This window comes from Lissotriton helveticus, chromosome 6 (genome assembly GCF_964261635.1).
Source record: "Lissotriton helveticus chromosome 6, aLisHel1.1, whole genome shotgun sequence".
Classification (NCBI taxonomy): Eukaryota; Metazoa; Chordata; class Amphibia; order Caudata; family Salamandridae; genus Lissotriton; species Lissotriton helveticus.
The window spans coordinates 50,644,828-50,662,331 of NC_136067.1; the positions used below are offsets into that span (position 1 = coordinate 50,644,828).

Genomic DNA, 17,504 nt, shown 5'->3' on the forward strand with positions numbered 1-17,504 from the left:
GCTACTGCTGTTGCTGCAACTGCTCGAAAACATCCAGGCAATCCTCGAGCCACAGGGTCGAGTACCGCCGAGAAGTATGCACAAGGCCTCTGTTTGTCTCCGTGTGTCTGTACTAAAACTGACAACGCGCACCCATCCTTCTCGTGTACATATAATGTGAAAATCTTCGTGTAATCAGGTGTACCTAACACTGGTGCAGAACAAAGAGCTTGTCTCAATTGTTCAAAAGCATTCTGACATTCATCTGTCCATTCAATGGGGATCGGTGTATCTTTAGACAACAATGCCAACAACGGTTTAACAATGTGTGAAAAACCCAATATCCATTGCCTACAAAAAGACGTCAAACCTATAAAGGCACGAACATCTTTCTGAGTGCGAGGGACTGGTGTATCTAAAACTGCTTGAATTCGATCTGGTGTCAATGCACGGCCCTCCTTAGACAAAAGATGACCGAGGTAGGTCACCTTGGGTCTACAATATTGCAGCTTTTTCTTTGAAACCTTATGATTATTTTTGGCTAGGAAGGAAAGCAAGGAAAAGGTACTTTTCTCACATTGTTCTTGTGTGTCTGCAGCCAGTAAGATGTCATCCACATACTGAATAAGAACCACTCCATCTTGTAATTCAAAGGAATCAAGCTGCCTTTTCAAAGCCTGACTATAGATGCTAGGACTTTCTGTATAACCTTGAGGAATTCGACAAAATCTGTACGATTTATTATTCAATGTAAAGCCGAGTAGATATCGACTATCAGGATGTACAGGAATCGAAAAGAAGGCATTCTTCAAATCGATGACTGTAAAAGTAGTTGCTGTCGATGGAACCAACGTAAGCAACGTGGTGATGTCAGACACCACCGAGTACTGAGGCACTACTATCTTGTTGATTTCCCTCAAATCAATAATAAAACGGTAAACCTTAGCATCTGTATCTCTTTTAAGGATCGGTAAAATTGGGCTGTTGCAAACATTGTAGGGGACTTCCTCAACGACTCCTGCCAAAATCAAATCGTTCACAATGTGTATCAAAGCAATTTCACCTTCTCTCGAAATCTTATATTGTGGGACACGTGGTAGAGATACTCCCTCCTTTACAGTAATACGTACTGGAGGAATTATCATTTGCCCTACATCCGTATCAGAAGTGGCCCACAACGTTTTTGGTAAGGACTGGAGGCTAATACTTCAGATTCATGGACAAAACACACTCGCTCAATTTCTGGGTAATTCTCATTCAACACAACTCGTACTCCTTCTGGGGCACAGCGAATAGTAGCTCGAAAGTGTTTTAACATATCGAGTCCCATAATATTATCTGGTGTATTTGGAGACAACAAAAAGGGACATGGGGCAGCAAATTTATCAACATGAAATGCAACGGGTTGAGACAGTGGGCTAGAAGTAGGTGTTCCATCGAACCCTATAGCTGTAATTACCTCGCCAGACAGGGGAGCCCTTGGAACCAAGTATTTGGACAAAGCGCTACGAGTAGCTCCTGTATCGACCAGAAATTGATCAGTAGAACCCAAAACATGTGCTTCTATATATGGACCCCTTTGATCAACTGGTACCTCAACCGATTCCACACCCCATCCTACGCAATCCTATGCATAGTGCTCATCACGTGGCTCAGCAGAGCCACCCTCATTTATCTGATATTGATTGCGATTATCAAATGTATTATAATCTGTCTGACCACGACCCCTTGCTCCATATCCTCCACGACCATTTGCTCCATATCCTCCACGATCATTTGCTCCATATCCTCCACGATCATTTGCTCCATATCCTCGCGGCCCCCCATAATTATTCCTAGACCTTCCACTTCCTCGTCCCCTCAAATTACACTGTTCTCGAAACACCGGACAGTCTGCAATCCAATGCCCAAACTGTTTGCAGTATGCACATTGATTCACAGAAATGTCAGAACGAGGGGGAGGAGCGTTATTATACAATCCTCGTCCCCCTCTATTGTTTCCTCTCGTAGCCTGAACCTGAGGTAACATTACCTTCGTCTTCAAATCCTTCGCTTTCTTTTCACTACTTTCCTTTGCCTCCAATTCCTGTCGTTCATAATATTGAGCCATAGTCAAGAGAGAAGCAGGGGTTGCCGTGGTCCACGAACTTTCACTCGCTTTTAATCGTTTTGCAATCTCCGGTAGGAGATTAGCCACATACTTATCAACAAATAAATGCCTGACTGTATCTTCTGTTAATGATTGCCCACTGTAATCATGGAATGCTGCCTCAAAGCGAGAGAAAAAGTCAGAAACCGATTCATCCGTCTTCTGCTTACACGAGGCTAATATAGTCCAATCAATCTTTTTAGCGGGAGCAAGAGTCTTTAATTTTGTTAGTATGGCCCCTGGAAGGTCTAATATTAATTGACAAGGCTTACATGCTGGTTTCCTATCTAAATCAGCTTGAGCAAGATCTTTCCAAGTGGCCCCAAGAGTCGTGTGGTCATCAAACTTACGAATCGTTCTCCACATATCAGGTGGCAATATCAACCCGAAAAACAAATCAATATCAACTAACGTCATAATACACGATGAAATTGCACTTTCAACACTTTCATAGAAAGCCGCAGGATTTTTACGGGGATCAGGCAAAGCATTCTTAAGCGCCATAACATCTGCTCTATTCCAAGGCGTATAAACCCAGTTATATACAAAATACCCTTTCGCGTCTTTAGAGCGTTTATCATCATCTGTGCCATCCCCTTTGTGGGGGACATATAAAGGCGCAGCTTCTCGCATAGGTCTAACATTAATCGCAGCGATCTTATCTGTTCCAAAGATAGGGCATTCTTTGGATATTTCCGTCGCTCCGGACGCAGGCGGACCCTTCGATTTTTCCAACTCCCGTAGCCGTGTCGCCTCATTCCGTAGGTGAACCAAACGTTTGAAAAATTCATCCGCATCTGAAAGAACAAAAAGACCTTTACGAAAGTTCTCACGACCCTTAGATATATCCTTGGGTTCTAATTCTGAAGAGTATTTTCTGAACCGTTCAACAACCTCATCTCCAAAATGATCTAAGAAATACAGTCGCTCTTGATCAGACCATTGTTCCATTTGCTTACTAATTTCAGAAACAGTAACAGTATTAATATTTAGCTTTCGTGCAAACTAACGCAATTCCGCAGTTCGTTCCGCATGTAACCTTGTACGCTGTGTACGATCATTACCCTCATCTGATTCCTCGTTCGGAGCCGTAGGTGCAACGTACGGAGGCGGACAGCGATCTAGTAATGAAAAATCATCTGTTTCATTAGTAAGGACCGGATAAAGAGGAAGCCTGATAGGGAACTGACCATTAACCTGTAAATTATGTTCTCGCGTCTCCCTCTCTTTCTTTTCCTGTAACTCCTTCTCCTGTAGCTGTAAAGCTTTATCATGTGCAGCCTTCCGCTGCACCTTCTCCGCCAAGGCTTCCTCACGCTTCACTCGTTCACGCGCCTCTTTCTCCCACATACGCACGCAATCAAACATATCTTGTCTAGACCTTCGCTGAAACAAACACTGCTCCACATACTGAACCTTTCGAAGACTAAATGACCCATGTAGTTGCCACTGTAATTCACAATCAGTTTTAGTATACTTATGCCATAACGTACTATACATTATTGGTGGAATACCGAACTTAACATACATCTCACGATTTGGAGTCCCCTCTGGGGGAGCCGGCTGTGATTCATTTAATCGATAATTGGTACCATTTTCAAAACAGCACATCCTTCGGAGCGTGCTAAAAACAGGCATGTTCAAAAAGTACCACGAAAACGCGATACTACACAAAAATGGCACTTAATGTGCTTCATACACGGTGTGCCGTTCAAATCAAATAAATCAGAGAAATATCCCTACATGCCTGCCTATGTGAGGTGCACTTCACATATTCAAATTCAAAGTCAAAGATTCAAACGTTAGCTAACTTCAAACAAATTCAAATTCAAAATTCAAAAAGCCACAGTAAGTGTCAGTAGACTACCTCACTAGTCAAAAGCTTACCAAATATCTTCAAACGTCCAAGGTCCAACTGCCAAGTTCTGTGGTCGAATCAGCCAAAACGGCACATCACGACAATCCAAGATCAGAATCTCAGTCGAAGACCGGTGCCACCTGGAAGGTCAGATCGGAAGGAAGGAAAAACACACCGTGGGTGCCAAGACTCGGGTCACTCAATGGCAGCGATCGCGTCCATGGCGAGTTTCCTGACCTTCGTCACGACCTCTCCTTCGGGCATCCGAGTCGCCGATGAGTCCCTTCGTGGTCGCCAATTGTGGTGTTGGGTTCAAATCAGGCCTACATACTCTGCTAAACTTTCGAACACCTTAGTATAGAAGTTGGCACGGACACTGGAAAAGGCAAAAGACAAGTTTATTAAGACCCCATGGGGTGGTGATACATTCCTACAGCACCCTTCGGCAATGTAAGAAGTAGCACACCGAACATCGGTGCGCGACCTCTTTTATACAGTTTAATAGCAATAAAAAGATAGGCGGTTACAAGTTACACATTTTAGGTACATATAAGGTCATTTTTGGAACACAGCCAGCATGTGGGAGGAGTTCAATAGCACTGGTCAGATAGTGCTAACATTCCTAAAGAATGACCAGTTGATGCATAGTGCGCATGTGCGTTTGACCAGTACTAAAAATAGCCTGTTGCCGAGCAGAATAGATGACCATGGATATCGAGAAAGGACGAAAGGGCACACTGACCACGAGGCAGCATGTTCATAGAAAATGGAAGCCAGAAGGATTCAAAATGGCCCCCGTTCGTTTTGGTCAAGTTAACGAAAAGACCGTGTAGCTGTGCTAAACGCTAACTCAGGAGCTGCCAAAACACGACACCTTGAATATCAAATTAAAGGACACCACACAGGATATATACAAAATATATGAATCTATGACAGAATATCGAGGATCAGAATATCGACAGACAAAATATCGACGCTGGAATATTGAAGGCAAGTATATCGACACCCTATGTACAACATGGTAAGTACAAAAATATCGGGGGAAAAAATATCGATGTTAAAAATATCGTAATAAAAAATATTGATTTTTTTTGTAAAATAAAAAAAGTGACACTAAGTACATAATACTTATATATAATTAAAACTTATTTAAAAATGTTATAATGTTTGAAATGAATAAATAATACTTATTTAATATTAAACATTTAATTAAAATTAAACATACAATATATAATATATACTTATTTAGTAATATCTATATTTTTTAATTAATTAAAAAATATTAACAAATACTATAAATTACAAATACATCAACACTCATAAAATAATAACATAAATAATAATAAATAATTATGTTTAATAACTAAAAACCATTAAATATACTTTCAATATTTTAAAAATTAATTAAATACAACATTATGTAACATATTAAATACATAAATAAATATAAATAATATTGGATAGCGTAACGGTAAAAATTACTATTCAAACTCCAGAGGGTGCAACATTAGGGACAGCGTTGGATAGCGTAAGAGTAAAAATTACTATTCCAACTCCAAAGGATTCAACAGTAGGGAAAGCATTGGATAGTGTAGGGGGGAAAATTACTAGTCCCTCTCCAGAGAGTGCAACAGTAGGGAAAGCGTTGGATAGCATACAGGTAAAAATTACTATTCCAAATCCAGAGAGTGCAACAGTAGGGACAACATTGGATAACGTAGGGGGTAAAATTACTATTCCCACTCCAGAGAGTGCAGCAGTAGGGAAAGCGTTGGATAGCGTACGGGTAAAACTTACTATTCCAACTCCAGAGGGTGCAACAGTAAGGAAAGCGTTGGATAGCGTAGGGGGGAAATTTACTATTCAAACTCCAAAGGGTGCAACAGTAGGGAAAGCGTTGGATAGCGTAGGTAGAAAAATGACTATTCCAACTCCAGAGGGTGCAACAGTAGGGAGAACATTGGATAGTGTAGGGGGAAAATTACTATTCCCACTCAAGTGAGTGCAACAGTAGGGAAAGCGTTGGATAGGGTACGGGTAAAAATTAATACTCCAACTCCACAGGGTACAACAGTAGGGAAAGTGTTGGATAGCGTAGGGGGAAAAATTACTATTCCAACTCCAGAGGGTGCAACAGTAAGAAAAGCTTTGGATAACGTAGGGGGAAAAATTACTATTCCAACTCCAAAGGGTGCCACAGTAGGGAAAGCGTTTAATAGCATAGAATTTTATTTTAACATACTTATAAATAATGTTTATATTTGAAATAATGTATAATTAATTTTTTTAATACATCAACATCAATAAAAAACTATTAATAATTAATAAAGCCAATAACAATTGAATAATTAATTGACAATAAATTAACAACAAACACCAATAAATAATAATTATTTAATATTACTCAACAAATAATAAATATAAAAAAATAAACTATCATAAAAATAATATATTTTTTTAATGTAAATAACAATTAAAAAACAATAAAGAAACAATATACAAAATACAATATTTTTTTAAAAGATGTTTACCAATTAAATAATGCATTTTTCTACTGAATAAAAAATATTTACAAATTACAAATATTAATTGCCAATTAAATAAATTAATTATGTATTAAAATAATTAATTGCCAATTCATAATTAATTAATACATTAATTATCCATAACAAAAAATTTTTACAATTAAATTACTTCCCACCCAATACCCCTATAAACCCACAACACGCTCCAGTACTAAAACATAACATTTAATTTAAATTAACATTAATTACCAATAAAATAATTAATTCATCAATTAAAATAATTAATTGCCAAATAATAACTAATTACAAAATAAATTATACATAAAATAAATTAATTAATTGCAATTAAATCACTTCCCACCCTATTCCCCTATAAACCCACAACCCGCTCCAGAACTAAAACATAAAATTTAATAAACATTAACATTAATTACCAATTAATTTATCAATTAAAATAAGTAATTGCCAATTAATAACTAATTACAAAATAATTTATACATAAAAAAATTTATTACAATTAAATTACTTCCCACCCTATTCCCCTATACACCCACAACCCGCTCCAGAACTAAAACATAACATTTAATAAACATTAACATTAATTACCAATTAATTAATCAATTAAAATAAGTAATTGCCAATTAATAACTAATTACAAAATAATTTATACATTAAAAAATAATTAATTAATTACAATTAAATTACTTCCCACCCTATTCCCCTATAAACCCACAACCCGCTCCAGTACTGAAACATATAATTTACTTAAAAATAAATGTATTAATATATATAAATAATACACATATAATATAAATTAATTTAAATATTTAACAGAAACATATAACATATACATAATAAAAAACAAAAAAACAATAAAAATATCTATTTCTGACATCGATATTACTTATATCAATATTACTTTTATCGATATTACTTACATCGATATAAATAAATTCGATATTACTTACATCGATATAAATAAATTCGATAGACCAAGTACATAGTCCACTATGTCATGCTTAGGCTTTTTGAGAGGTAACTCCCATCCTTCCTTCACAAGACATAGGGGTCCTCTTACAGGATGCCCAAACAAAAGCTCAAAAGGGCTGTAGCCAACCCCCTTTTGTGGGACCTCTCTGTAAGCAAACAGAAGACATGGCAAAAGGATGTCCCATCTTCGCCTCAGCTTTTCCGGTAACCCTTTTATCATCCCTTTGAGGGTCTTGTTGAATCTCTCCACAAGCCCATTGCACTGTGGGTGATAGGGGGTGGGGAACTTATAGTTGACACCACACTCCTTCCACATTGCAGTCAGATATCCTGACATGAAGTTTGAACCTCTGTCAGAAACAACCTCCTTTGGAAACCCCACTCTGGAGAAAACTCTAAGTAGGGCCCTTGCCACAACAGGAGCTGTTGTGGTCCTCAGGGGAATAGCCTCTGGATACCTGGTGGCATGATCCACTACCAGCAGTATAAATCTGTGCCCAGATGCTGTCTGGAGGTCCATTGGTCCAACAATGTCTATCCCCACTCTTTCAAAGGGTACCCCCACCACAGGTAGTTGTATGAGGGGGGCTTTGTTGTGCCACCTGATTTGCCACCGGCGTGGCAGGTAACACAGGAGCAACAAAACTCCTTTGTATCTTCTGGCATGTGGGGCCAGTGAAAGTGAGGGACAAGCCTGTCCCAAGTCTTGTTCTGGCCCAGGTGTCCTGCTAAGGGAATATCATGGGCCAAGGTAAGAAGGAAGCCCCTAAATTGCAGAGGTATGACCAACCTCCTGGAAACACCAGGCTTGGGGTCTCTAGCCTCTGAATAAAGGAGCCCATCATCCCAATACACTTTATCGGTACCTTGAGCATTCCCAGCAGCCTCAGCAGCAGCCTGCTGTCTGAGGGGTTCAAGAGAGGAACAGTCTAAGTGTGCCTGCCTCAGATCTGCCCTTGAAGGTCCCCCTGTCCCAAGAAATCAACCTGGTCAGGCTCAAGCTCTTCTAGGACAGTTCCCTCTTGGATCTCAGAATTATCCTCCTGGGAGGGCTGATCCTCAACCTGAGGCAGGGGGGAAGGCACTGCCTTAACCCTACTGCTCTTTCTCTTGGGTGGTGTCTGGTCCATTGTTCCAGGATCCACTTTTTGGCCTGTGACCTGGTCACAGCAAGGACATGTGCTGATATTCCCAGCATTTCTGCATGGGTCCTATACTCCACCTCAGACCAAACTGAGGTTTCAAGATCATTACCTAACAGACACTCTACAGGAAGGTCTGAACTCACAACAACTCTTTTGAGGCCAGTTACCCCTCCCCAGAGAAGTTAACAACTGCCACACTATGGGAGGTAGTGACATTGCTAGCGTTGGTCACTAGCTAATTCTCACCTAGTATGATCTGTTCAGGGTCCACAAAGTTAGGTGTCACCATGGTAACACTGGCACATGTGTTCCTGTAGGCCTGAGCCATCTTATCATTAATCAAAGGCGTCTGCCTGTACTTGCTCAGATTACTGGGACTTACAGTAGAGGACATTACTATGTCTGTATTACAGACAAGAACAGCCTGAGTTGGTATTCTAACTAGGCCAGAATCCATCTCAGTTCCCAGGGTCAACCCTACTACACCCTTTTGCTGGGAACCACCACTAACAGCTGGACTAGGGAGAACAGTTGCCTTAGGGGCAATGGTGGTTGGTGCTGAGCCCTTCTTGGTGCACTCACTAAACCAGTGAGAGACTGACTTACAGTACCCACACCAGGGCCTCTTTGGGCCTTCTTGTTTCTGTTTGTTCTTTTTGGAGCCACCCTCCCCCTGTGCCTTTTGGGGGCCTGGTGAAGTCTTCTGGTCTTTTGGATTCTGCTCATTACCCTTCTGGTCTGCTTTTTTCTGATCACTGCCCTGGTTCTGGTTGTTCTGCTTAATCCTGGTTCTGACCCATTTGTCTGCCTTCTTTCCCAATTCTTGGGGAGAGGTCAGATCAGAGTCAATCAGGTGCTGATGCAGTAACTGGTTTTGACAATTATTAAGTATTTGCTCTCTCATGATCAAATTATACAATCCTGTATAGTCCTTAACTTGACATCCCAATATCCAGCCTTCCATAGCCTTAGTGACACAATCAACAAAATCAGTCCAGTCCTGAGTCTGTGTCTTCTGGGTATCCCTGAACAACAACCTATATTTTTCAGTGGTTAGGGCAAACCCATCAATCAGAGCACCCTTCAGGACAGAGTAGTTGTTAGCATCCCCATCACTAACTGTGAGGAGCTTATCTCTACCTTTTTCTGAAAAGGAGAGCCATAAGATTGCTGCCCACTGACTTTGGGGTACCTGTTAAACTTTGCAGGCTCTCTCCAAAGCAGTTATCCATTTGTGGATTTCATCCCCTTCTTTGTAGGGGGGCACAATCTTGCTTAGGTTTCTATTATCATAGGACCTATCTTTATCCTTAGGGATATTGCTGCCACCAGTGGGTTCTAACCCACTCTCTCTGTGCTCTCTAGCACGAGCAAGCTTCTCTTTGGCCAAGGCAACTTCAAGTTCCTGTCTCTCAATCCTTAGAGTAGCCTCTCTCATTCTGGCCTCATGTTCCCTTCTCTGAGGAGAGGTCATCTCTCTCTGAGCAGGGCCATGAGAGCCATGTGAAGCATTAGATTGGAGAGATTCCCTGGAGTGGGATCTTCCTCTCCTCTGCCTCTGGTTAAGCCCAATTGGGGATCTGTATGGGGGCTGCCCATGCTGACTCCCATGTATGCTTAGGTTAGCCTGGCTAAGTCTTCTGACTGGGACCTGGCAGTCTACCTCATTGTCAGAATCTTCATCCTCTGCTTCACCTTCCTCATCTGGTACAACAGTAGCAGTGGTATCATCTGTGGAGGGCAGGACTTTATCTGCACTACCTGAAGCACCTGTTTTAGGTGTCTGTTGAGCATCATACTCTTCTAAGAGCTCAATCAGGAATCTGAGGGTAGGGTTTGAACCCTGTTTTAGCCTTCTAGAAGTACACAGTTGTCTCAATTCTTGGAAGGCTAAGGCTTCATATCTTGAGGCAGTACCTAAAGGATCTACCTCTGCAGGCAGAGAACCACCGGGGTTCGCTGTCTGAGACATGATCTAGTGAGGTGTGGTGTTGCACCTACCTACACTGTTTGTTTTCCTACTAGAACCTCTCTAGGAGTAGTAGTCAGGGTGTGCTAGGCCCTTTGTTCTACAACAGCTAAGTTCAGTAGAACTTAAGTATACTAAGACTTGTTTTTATATGTACCTACAGGTACCTGTGTGATCTTTCAAATGATATCTCAAGATTACAAGTGGTAAAACAACAACAAGCTCTAATCCCAACCGCTGCACACCTATGGGAGAAGTTGGCCTGGTATTTGATGTTCACTATTCTAGTGATCACCTTGCACCAGTCCAAACAATCCTTATGGTGATGGTTGTAGGTCAACCTTATAGACCAGCTATCCTAGTGGTAGCGTGGACAGAACAGTCTTAGGCTAAAAGACTCTTGAGGGCGTGTAAAGCCAGCTGTTTTACCATATGTAACCCCTTGAATATCAAATGAAAGAAAGCCACACAGGATATATATAAAATATATATGTATTTATTTACTAACACACTCCTCTGAACTCTTTATGAGATCAGAGGCAAAAGCACATAACAAGATACTTAGTCAGAAAAAGTTAAGTTGCACAATTTACGGTTAGGCCCTAGGGGCAAAGGAAACCATATATTAAGAAAGTGGTATAAGTACCACATCACGAGAAAAGGAAAGGCCTAGGGCCTAGGGAATCGCTGGGGCTACACTGTCTTAACAATAGTTTAGAAGTAGGAGGCCCACAGGCGGCACGTGCAGTGTCTTTACACACATGCAGGATTCAATGCAAAGTCAATTGGAACTTAGAAGTTAGATTTAGAAGGATTTAGGACACTTCCGGTTTAGCTAGGAGGAAACAACTAGAGACTTAAACATTTGGATAGTCAATACCCTTGGGAGCACCGAAGTACTCGCGTTACCGCATAGGTGTGAAGATGTGTCGGGTTTCGTTGTTGAATCCTATGGAGACCTGAAGAAAGAGACTGCAGGCAACCAGGAGGAAGATGTCCGGGTCGATTCAATGGTGGATCGAGGATGAAGAGGACCTGAAAGCAGAGGGGACAGAGTCTGGGTCACGAGCCAGTGACCGGGAGGAACCAGGAAGGAACCAGACGACGTCGAGGAGCAATCAGGTGCTGTCTTGAAGCTTGTCTTGGCAGCCATGTGGACCAGGAGGTGTCGATGACGACCAGGTGCTAGAGACAGACTGTCCCACAAAGGATCTCGCAGATGGAGGGGTCGACTTCCGGATTGGAGTCAACAAGCCTTGGCAAAGGCAACCCACACAGGATACAACAAAGGCTTCTGGTTCAGACCAGCAAAGTCTGAGGTGCTTCACCTTTGCAGGGGAGCAAGGGCCGGTCTGGAGCAACCAGACCAGCGATGTGGTTCAAAAGGATTGTCATCACAGAGGCTACAAGCCAACGGGCCAGCAACCGGACAACGTGTCGAGCAGTACAAAAGCAGAAGGGCCCCACGCAGAACTCGTGGAGTGTGGGGGGCTGATCTTCATCGCAGATGGAGCTCGGGATCGGGGTTTCTCAATCCCTAGTGCACAGCTTCGAGGGTACCTCAGGAGCTGCACAGGTAGCAAGTTGCAGGCTTTCCAAGATGTACGGTCCCACGTGTCTTGTCGCCTCCACGGATCCCAGCTATGCTGCAGTCGTGAAGAGAGGGTCAGAGAGGTCTGGAATTCTGGGTTTTGTCAGGCTCTGTGCTCGGGTTCTGGCGGGAATGTCGACAAAGCAAGCCGTTGATTTGCTGGATGGTGCCTGGTTGCACAGGGTGGTCACTCTTTGTCCACAAGGGAGATTCTTCAGTCTTTAGCTTCAGCAGAATGTCGAAGGTCCAGAGTTTCATTACAAGTTTTAGTTCAGGATTAATCTAAAGTCTCAGGACTCAGCTCCTACCTTTATACAACTAAAAGGGGCTGAAAGTGGGGTGGAAACTCTCCAGTTTCACACCAGAGCTGGGGCTGGAGTGCCCCAGCAACCGGTTTGAAATGGGGTATGCATGGAGCACCTAGTGTGCTCCAGGCAGTGTCTCATTCTATTCAGCCCTCCTTGTCCCAATACACAAAGTCCTGTCTCGGGTGGTGCTCGCACCTCCCCAGGCAGGAAACCTATTGTCCAAACCTCCGTGACTGGAAGGACTCCCAGCAGCAGGAGGTCAGACTTGTGGCGGTGGCAGCAGCGTCCATTTTGTGACGCTGGGGCTCTGGTTAACTTTAACCGGGATAGTCAGCAACAACATGTCTTCTCCCTCTAGAAGGGTGGAATGCTACCCCCGTCGACAGGTTTGGCGAGGGGGTAGTATTCCAAAGCGTATGAGACCTTACACGACATGTTTTGATAAAGCCAATCCAGAGTTAGCATTTAACCACGAGATTCATAATGCACTTAAGAGTATATGGTATGGCAATATCATAGAACAGCTATAAGGACATGGTTCCGAAAGCTGCAGACAGGCTCAGCTCATGCTACGGCACCATCTCACACATAACCCAGCACTCTGCCTCCAGGATTGTTAAGGCCTGCCATAGGAGTGACTTATAGGTTACTATGTGTCTATATATAAGTAGGTATAGGAATACCATACCTAAGCAAGGGGTGATTACACGACCTTGCCCCAGCTGAGTGATCAGCCAGTTGTGTCTATTTGAGTGGCCAGCCAGGGGTGGCATAATACATGCTGCAGCCCCTGGTAGGCCTTGGTTACACCTATGCCCTGAGTACCTAGGGTACACTTCTACAGGGGCTGACGAGGTGAACCAATTCCCAATTGTGTATGTACCTAGAGTACATGGTGTAAATTTAGAGAGAGTGCATCTGGGCTGTGCTTCTAAATAGCAGGCCCACAGCCACATCTAAGTTGAAAACCAGTAAAGCAAAGAAAAAAGTGGGGGTGACCATAGGAAGCAGACCCTACTCTTCTACACTCCCCACTGCTGAAAGAGGCCTTGCGCCACGTCCAAGTTCGGACGCCATTCGTGATCCTTCATGCACCGACGGCTGAGTTCGTCCGCCCTGGCGTTCAGAGAACCTGCCAGGTGTTGAACCACCTGGGTCACGCCCTGATGTTCCAGCCACTGCCAGAGACGCAGAAACTCCTGGCAGAGGGTCCACGACCCCATCCCGCCCGGGTTTGTTGCAGTACCCAATGGCTGTGGTGTTGTCCGTGAACACCTGCACTACACTTCCCCGGACAGAGGGGAGGAATGCCTTCAGTGTAAGCCGGATCGCCTGCAGCTCCTGAAGGTTGATGTGGAGCCGGGACTCCGCCGGAGACCAGAGGCCTCTGATCTCCGCCTCTCCCATGTGGCCTCCCCAGCCCTGGAGAGACGCGTCCGTCACAACTACGTGATCCGGTTGGGAAAGGGAGAGGGATCTGCCGCTGACCCAATCGCGGTCCTCGAGCCACCACTGCAACTGTCTTGCAGTGCCATCCGAGATCAAGACATGGTCTGACAAATTACCCTGATGCTGGACCCACTGAAACTTCAGGTCCCACTGCAGAGCCCGCATCCGCCACCTGGCGTGATGCACCAAAGGATGCAGTAGGCCATCAGCCCCAGAAGCCGCAGCGTCAACCTGACCGAGACTAGGGATAACGGCTGAAAGATCAGAATCAGAGCCTGAATATCCCGAACCCGCTGTTTGGGAGGATAAACCCGAAACTGCGCCGAGTCTAGACCCGCTCCGATGAAAAGGAGCTGCTGAGAGGGGCACATTGATGGAGAACCCCAGCTGGTGCAGGAGGTCGGCCGTAGTCTGGAGGTGGCTGACGACTGTCTGGGCCGAGCCCGCCTTCAACAAACAGTCGTCGAGGTAGAGGACGCTGATGAGCTGCGACCACCGCCATCACTTTCATGAACACCCGTGGGGCGCTGGTAAGGCCGAAGGGGAGCACGGTAAACTGAAAGTGCTCGTGGCCTACCGTGAACCGCAGGTAACGCCGGTGGGCTGGCAGGATGGGGATGTGGAAGTACGCATCCTGCAAGTCCAACGCTACCATCAAGTCTCCTGGGTCTAGGGAAGCTAAGACCTGAGCCAAAGTCAGCATCTTGAACTTCTCCTTGCGGGGGAAGCCGTTGACATTCCTAAGGTCCAAGATAGGGCGTAGGCCTTGCTCTTCTTGGGAACCAGAAAGTAGTGGGAATAGCAACCACACCCTACTTCTGGCCCAGGAACGCGCTCGATGGCCCCCTTGGCCAAGAGGGCCGTAACTTCCTCCTGCAGAAGCTGCAAGTGATCCCCCGACACAGGGTGGCTCTGCGGTGGCATGGCTGGAGGGGTCGCCTCGAAGGGGAGGGAGTAGCCCCTTCGGACGATTTGCAGCACCCACCTGTCTGAAGTGATGGTGCACCAGTGGAAGAGGTGATGGCGAACCCTGCCCCCCACTGGCGTCAAATGGCCTGAAAGCTCGGACTAGGAGGGCTTTGAGGCGGATGCGGCGGGGGTGGATGTGGAATGGCCTCGCCGCTGTCCCCGGGCACCGCCACGGCGGTTATCACACCTGCCGCTGTGCTGAATGTTAGTCTGTGCCCCGTGGCTGGCAGGACGTGAGGGGGCGCCCCTTCCTTGGCCACGAAAGGAGCGTAAGGCAGTCTGCTGCTGACGTGGAGACAACAGGCCCAAGGACTTGGCCGTAGCCCTAGAGTCCTTAAAGCGTTCCAGCGCATGATCTGCCTTGCCACCAAAGAGGTGGCTGCCATCAAACGGCATGTCCATGATGGTGTTCTGGACATCGGTCAAAAAGTTGGCGAACCTCAACCAGGCGTGGCGGCGAACCACCACCGTCGTGGACATCACTCTGCCCAGTGAGTCCGTAGTATCCAGCCCACATTGGATGGAATACCGTGCCGCATCCCTACCCTCCGCGAGGGCTTGAGCGAGTTTTGCCCGGGCCCCTTCCGGACACTCAGGCAGCAGGGCCGCAACCGTATCCCACAGAGAGTGGGTATAACGGCCTAAGAGGCATGCGGTGTTCACTAACCGCAGTCCGCAACTAAGGGACGAGAACAGTTTCTTCCCAATCTGTTCGTACCTCTTGGATTCCCGATCTGGGGGAGCAGTCGGGAATGCGGCTTGGGAAGTAGAGGCCTGGATAACCAGGTTCTCGGTGGTATGGTGGGAGGACAGGAAGCTAGGGTCACCCAGAGTTGGGCGGTGGCGCCTGGCAACGTGCCTATCTACAGGAGGACCTGTAGGGGGCCTGGACCAAGTGCCCAACAGGACGTCAATGAGAGCTTCATTAAACGGCAGCAAAGGCTCCAGAGAGCCAGCCTGCGCTCTAAGGACCTCAATGAGGATATTAGGCCTCACAGTAGCGATGGGGAGCGTAAGCGCCAAGGCTTTAGCTGCTCTTGTCACCACCACACAATAAGCTGCCCCTTCCTCCGTAGCCACGGTAGGAGGGGAGACAAAACCAGTGTCAGGGGAGGTGTCCAGACCACTGGCCTCCCCTGGCTCCTCTGTCCAAAAGTTAGTCAAAAAGTGACTAAGGGTACCACTTATTCCGGATTGGCGCTTGCTGGCGCGGAAAAAAGAGGAACTGACGTCAGCGCGCGAGGGCGGCGTCTAAGTACTCCGACGACGTCATTAAGGCGCTTACGATGCTGACAACGCACGCGGAGCCGCGGACGACGCCTACTGACGCGCATGGGTACTGCTACGCGAAAAATTTCCAGATCCAGTCTGACGCCTGGGGATATTCTAAGGTAAGGAATCGAATACTAACCTGTTTCTTTCAGATCAGCTTATCAAAAGGGCATTCCCTTGTGATCCTGGTTGGGGAAACCTGGAAGCGAAGACGGGGCATTTGGAGGTGGCCGCGTCTGCAAAAAGTTCGATGTTTGGCACTCCCTATTGTTGGAAGATGTCTTGCGTGACTTTGCTGTTCCTCACCCAGTTGTGCGCCTCTATGAAGTCCCTGCTTAGTGAGTCTGCTTGAACGCTCATGGAACTCGGAAGATGAATGGCCACGATGCTGAGACCTCTTGCGAGAAGCCATTTCCAACTGGTCTGTTCCTCCAGAGAGAGAGTTCTCGACCTGGTGCTCCCCTGCTTGTTCAGATAATACATCGTTGTGGTGTTGTCTGTCTGAACCAAGAGGGAACTGGACTGGAGAGAAGGATACAGAGACTTGAGAGCCAGGTGAATGGCTCTTAACTCAAGGAAGTTGATGTGATATCCTCGTTCTGTCTCCGACTAAAGACCTTGTACTTGAAGGGATCCCATGTGTGCTCCCCAAGCATCTGTGACTATAGTCTGAGTGGGAATGTCTTGATGGAATGGGACTCCCTTTAGCAGGTGTGACAGCTTCATCCACCATCTGATGAAGTCCTTGACAGATTGAGGTAGAGTCACACGGTATTCCCAGCGACTGGGACTTGCATCCACTGGTCCTCCAGAGACTGCTGCAGAGGACGCATGTTCAATTTGGCATTGGGGACAATGAACACGCAAGAGGCCAAGGAGCCCAACAGTGACTTAACCTGTCTGACTGTGGGATGACTTGCACTAAAGGAGATTGCGACCTTTGCTTCTGACGATTGAAGATAACCTCTCCTCCGACGGACACACGCTTACCTTTGTGAAGTTGACCTGAAGCCCCAGTGTGTTCAACGACTGGAGACAGTAGTTGAGATGATTACGAAGCAGAGAAGTTGTGGTACTCTTCAGGAGGCAATCGTCCAGATAGGGGTAAATGAAGATTTTGCGCTTGCGTAGAAATGCTGCCACCACCGCCATGCACTTCGAGAACGTTCGGGGGGCTGACTTGAGCCTGAACTGGAGAACTCGGAATTGAAAATGCTGATGGGTTACTTGAAAACAGAGAAACTTGCAATGCCTCTTGGACACTGGGATATGGAAGTAGGTGTCTTGCAAGTCTATAGAA

General features: G+C 45.5%; 1 protein-coding gene across 7 annotated transcripts in view; it reads right to left on the bottom strand.

Moving 5' to 3' along the window:
* Positions 1-17,504, bottom strand: part of DNAH8 (dynein axonemal heavy chain 8) — a 10,041,960-nt gene that overhangs the window by 6,574,567 nt on the left and 3,449,889 nt on the right. The window lies entirely within an intron of this gene.